General features: G+C 32.5%; 1 long non-coding RNA gene across 1 annotated transcript; it reads right to left on the bottom strand.

Annotated features, from left to right (window-relative positions):
* Nucleotides 1-1,650: 1,650 nt before the first annotated feature.
* Nucleotides 1,651-4,531, bottom strand: LOC132720337 (uncharacterized). Its single transcript, XR_009624325.1, has 3 exons — nt 4,113-4,531; nt 2,944-3,062; nt 1,651-1,931 (listed from the first exon to the last, which is right to left on the bottom strand). It is a non-coding gene; the product is annotated as an uncharacterized LOC132720337 (long non-coding RNA).
* Between the last annotated feature and the right edge of the window lie 1,469 nt (nt 4,532-6,000).

Genomic DNA, 6,000 nt, shown 5'->3' with positions numbered 1-6,000 from the left:
TACTTATTGTTGTTATTTCCCCCCTTATTCCGGAATTCAGAAGTTACTGATCATTGTTACCTAGTCCCTTTGAAAACCAGGATGTTTCATTTTATATAGCCGGTCTGTCCGTCCGACCGATTGAGGACAGGACATCGTTTAATCATTAAATAGAGAACGTTTCGGTCTGCAGTCTTTGGATTTCACGAAGCTGTTGGTCATTACTTGTAAATAATTTCTAGTGATTTGAGGTCACTGAGACTATCCACAAAAGCTCGTCTTATTACAATCTAACGAACGCCTCGGTCGTCAGTTGGTGCAAGTTGATCATGAACGATAAATTATGACACTTGACCGATCAGTAAGTAAAGAACAATTTGGCCTTAAGTCCTTAGATTTGGTGGCAAATTAAAGAAGTCATGACTGGTAAATTACTCGTTCGTAGTTTTAAGGTCAGTAGGTCAAATACCAAGGTCTCTACCATGGTGTCATTCACCACGAAATATCTTTTTTTGGTAGACACATGTTTCACGAACATCTTGTGTTTTTCTATTAAAATTTAAATAAACTTAAATTATCAGAGTATATAATGTTTAAGAGGTGTGTACAGATTGTGAACTGACACAGAAAATCAATTGCAACATACATTATATGTATTGATTTCACTATACGTATTCATGTAGAAACAAGGAGAAGAAGAAGTATAGGCTACGTGGTAGATCGGGCGGGTAATAAATAATATATTTAAGTTAATTAGAATCAGTTTAGACTGTACTTACGAGTAATTATTTAAGAATGTTTCGGTGGTGCTTATCAGTTTAGACTGTTGATGAGTCGGAATTGTAAACGAAATATTAAAGCTGTAAAAAGAGTTGAATTTAACAGTATTGAATGCAGCAATTGTAAATATAGTTGTTGCCTCTTTATCTACGTACTCCATCGATTCTTATGTTATTGTCGGTTTTTTCCTAGATGTTTTTTATTTGATAAGACGTGGTTATAATATATCGTTGAGTACAATACTGAATTCTACATTTGACAAGTGTGCAGCAGTGGAACATGTATCGGACGAGAAGTAAGCTTCTTCTTCCCATTAAAGTACGTACAGGACCAGCACTGAAACATCAACATATTCCGTGACATTACGTGGTGTGTATGGGGAACAAGTATAGTTGGTACCCCAGATGTGACGCCGGCTGACTTTGACGAGTGACTCTTAACAAGAACCATCTGGAATATTTGGCTAAGGAGCTCTTTATCCAGCTTAGTGCCAACCATGTACATGTTTAACCCAATACATGTAAACCCATCATCAAAAATAAGTATGTCTATACACGTATGTTTTTGTATTTCAATATTGTGTAAGCATTACACCTGTCTGTTTCGATAATGAGTATATGCAGCTAGGGGTGTACGTGAGAGTCTTGATGCCTTTATTGGAGAGGTCATGAGACCTCTCCACAGTGTTCAGACTGATTGCTGGCGGCATCCATTTTTGCGTATCTGATTGTACATAGTGAACGAATCTCATTTAAAGCCTAAAATCATTAGGAGCAAAAATTGTTTTGCACATGCTCCATTTCAAAATACGACTTAACTTAAAAGGAAAATTAACATCGAAGTGAAAAAATCGGTACATAGAAAAATCGGAGAATACCACTTACGATATTTGGTGACGGCCCGGTGAATTTTCGTGTTCTTTGTTCTATAGTAAATCAGTCACATTTGAGGCTTAATTCAGGATTCCACTGTTCTTGATGAATTATATACTGTCTTCAACTTTAAACATCAACACTATTTAAGTCAAATGAGGCCCAAAATATAATAGGTTAGCCATCTAGTTTTTTCAGAAATCTTCACTCTGTTGTAACACAGTTTAAATTCACCACTTTGAAAACTCCTGACTGCTGGTGGGTGGTACATCTTTAATCCTTCCGCCAACAAATGAGTTCCTGGAGAATACACAAAAAAAACAACTTTTAAACACATCATAATAACACACAAAAACCACTCACATGCAATAAATACACTTTAATTATGACCAATCTAACTAGAGATGACTTAAATTGGGCCACTTCAAAATTTTAAAGAACTACTTTCTAGACTACAACGGGTTGGGTCTAATTCCGTACCGGGTTGAGACCTAAATGAATCCAAAATTTAAGTTAAGCCAAAATTTATACTCATTTCCTAGTAATTTAGTGTTATACAAGTACATTCATATAGGTTTGACATGTCTCTAACAAATTACATTAATGCAGTACAATTTCTTAAATATAAAAATTCATGCGAAAAATCAGCCTCGGCCAATAGAATTTTACGCAAAAATTTATATCACAAATTCTGTCATATCTTTTGATTTTGCCAATGGATTTTCTTCAAATAAAGTTTGATGTTACCGGCTAATGTCATTTAGTTATTTTTATGAAAGAATAAGCCCTTATTGCTTTAAAATTGTAATATAAACTCCATTTATTTTAATGAGAGCATGAAATTTTGGGTTAAAATACAAGTAATCACAATTAAATGTGCTTTTTTCATAACTTTTTCCTTCAACATTGCAATAAAACTTACTGATTATGATTTTTACCTATATACCATGGTAAATAAAGTAAAGTACCAAGATATATACCCTATATTGTTTGCTTAAGATATCAATAAAGACAAACAGAGGTAATCTTAAGTTTAGCAAAGAGGTTACCATATCGCCATGGGCTATGTCTTCTGACAAGGTAAGATTAGCCAACTCTCACACAAATAAGGCTAAAAAATGATAGCACATACTGTATCCCACTTAAAATCATTGAGAAGTCTTAAAATAGTCAAAATTAGAGAAATTTTCTCCTGATATCAAAATATCTGCCAAATATGATATATACATCAAAATATCTGCTTAATATTGCCCGAGCATTGGGAGTCGTTGCCGGAAATAGCTGAATTTTCAAACTAGACATACGTTTTTACCTTCTCAACTTGTCCTGACAAATCTGCTGCCAAACTGAGCTGAAGGAGTTCTTCCATAGATCTTAACCAGTATAAGGTAAGGTCCTGTACTCAAACCCCGGCTTTGGTAACTGCATGGTCTGAAAAAATATGCAACACTAATACATGTCGAAGGAAATTATAAGAGGCATTTATGCTGTAATTCTGATATCAAAAAAAGAAAGAAAATCATTTCTTAATTAATCAATGGCTTGATTTGCTAATTCACACAGGAGGGCTTATTTATTGTGTGCTTAAAGATGCATACCTGCATGGAAATAACAGTTTAGACATTATAAACCTAACCTAATTTAACTGCTGTAGCAGCTGCTGCTACAAAAACAACAACAATCACACCAACTGTGTTATTCTAAATGAGCCAATTATCCATAAACTCACTGTTTAATGACTAGAAAATCTTTTGTATGTATATATTAGCAAATACATTCTGCAGCACAGCAAAACATCAAGTTTCATTACACTGAAAATGCCTATATTTCCAACAAGTAAATCACATTTGTCCTGTTCAATTGTCAGTTCTGCTTCATTGAAATACAAGACAATAGTGAATATTTACAATCTGATTACTACAGCATCAATACTTTGCTGAAACATCAGTGCATATAATGCGTGGTCCATATGAGCAATAGGCTACTATATATGGTGCTTGTTCGAATCCCATGGCCGGTGCTTCTTGGGCCCCTAAGACCTCTGGAATGAGTTTGCCAATCACTTTTTTTGCCAATGTAACCAGCCTGAAAACATGCACTCCCCAATGCCATGCAATGCATGGTTTATCCATAATTTAAGATGCATTTCTCTAAAACTTATCATTTTCTATATAAATCTTATGAAAATAAGCTATAGAACTATGTAAATTGCTAAACACAGGGTGCAAAAATAAAATTTATCAACTTATTAACTGCTTTAAACAAAATTTATATTTCATTTTTTAATTTTAAATTCATTTTTACAGTTTTAATTCAATAAAATGTGGTTAATCCTTCATGCAAAAGCTCTGTACCCTTCTTCTGCACTTACTGACACAGTAGCAGACATCTACATTTGAAGGGGAGATAACAATAACAACATCTGTCCCAATTTAAAATGTCAAAATTTAAAATTTGAAATAAAATTTAAAATTTTCAAACCTGTCAGTTATCCTTTATTTTCCTGATTTCTATGCATAAACACAACACTGATGCAAAGTTTCATCCATATTCATCAACCAGTTCCTATTTTTCACATTTCTTCTCTTAAAGAGGGTGTCGGCCTGGTGAATTTTCATATTCTTTGTTCTATAGTAAATCAGTCACATTTGAGGCTTAATTCTGGATTCCACTGTTCTTGATGAATTATATACTGTCTTCAACTTTAAACATCAACACTATGATCTAAGTCAAATGAGGCCCAAAATATAATAGGTTAGCCATCTCCTTTTTTCAGAAATCTTCATTCTGTTGTAACACAGTTTAAATTCACCACTTTAAAAACTCCTGACTGCTGGTGGTTGGTACATCTTTAATCATTCCGCCAACAAATGAGTTCCTGGAGAATACACAAAAAAACAACTTTTAAACACATCATAATAACACACAAAAACCACACACATGCAATAAATACACTTTAATTATGACCAATCTAACTAGAGATGACTTAAAATGGGCCACTTCAAAATTCTAAAGAACTACTTTCTAGACTACAACGGGTTGGGTCTAATTCCGTACCGGGTTGAGACCATTTAGCGCTACGTGAATGTTTCATTCCGTATTAATCTTTTAAAATGTATAAATCGATTACGTATTGTTTTCTGAATAGCGTTTCCGATAAATAGTAACTGTGAATATTACGGTACAATATCACCAGGCACTATTATATAACCGAGTGAACCGTGTACCGAAAGTTTGCTGCTCCACTTCTGAACAAGAACCGGTACTGTATGACTAAATAACGCAACGGAGATATTTTGGCGCAAATGACACAAATTTAACTCAAGATTTTCCTCAAATATTGGGGTTGTATGTACTGTTTATACCAATCAATTGATATAAACATTTTTATATAAATCTGGGACTTAAAACTGTTTGATTAATAAACTTTATGCCCGTTTTGGAAAATGTAGGGGAAATGTTTCCATAAACTTACCAAAACATTAACCGAAAATGTGCTTATTGAATTTAATTAGAAACTTTTATTTTGATACTAATTTTAATATATATGTATTTCACATGTGTATATCATGTATTTTAAATTCAGTTTGATGACATAACATAAATTGTTCCCTTTTAGAAAAAGTATCCATTTCTCCGGCATATTATCATTGAAAACATTTAAAAAAAATGAAGTGTAAAACAAACTTTCATTATGATACTATATTCAATATATATAATAGATTTTATTTGTTAAATAATTGTAATTTATAACCATTCAGTGTGTCTTTTATGCAAAAAATATCGCCAAATATTATCGAATTAAAAAGCAGCAAAAGACCTCTTGCATATCTTTTTAAAGAAGCAAACTTGTATATTATAATATAATCCGACATGTGTAACAGAAATGTACGTATTGCTCAGCATGTTTACGTTTATCAATTTTGAATACACGTCTGATAAGCATAAGGGTGGAGCTAAATATATCTAGAGCATAAGTATATTTTCGATGCCTATAAGTTTATCTGAATAAATCGAAAGGAAGTGTCTCTCAAGACAGAGACATTTAAAAGAGATAAATATAATATAAAGCTCAAGATTGCTACCTTTACAACCAGAGATGTAGAAAAATCTACATCTCTGTTACAAAGTACTATGTATAATTACATCTCTGTTACAAAGTACTATGTAATATGTATAAGTGGATCTCTCTACTAAAACAAGGATTAAAAAAAGAAATACTGTTTTGCTTTTCATTTAGATTTATTTTCAAAAACATATATCACGTAAAACGGACATTTTCCATCGATTAATTTCTAATTGTGACAAATATTTTTAAAAAATATAAAAAAAAAATAAAAAAAAATAAAATAAATTAGGTGTACAGTTA

Source organism: Ruditapes philippinarum, unplaced genomic scaffold (assembly GCF_026571515.1).
Source record: "Ruditapes philippinarum isolate M1 unplaced genomic scaffold, ASM2657151v2 ctg1635_1_1_1_1, whole genome shotgun sequence".
In the NCBI taxonomy this organism is placed as follows: Eukaryota; Metazoa; Mollusca; class Bivalvia; order Venerida; family Veneridae; genus Ruditapes; species Ruditapes philippinarum.
The sequence above is the reverse complement of the archived record's forward strand: the minus strand, read 5'-3'. Positions and strand labels throughout refer to the sequence as shown.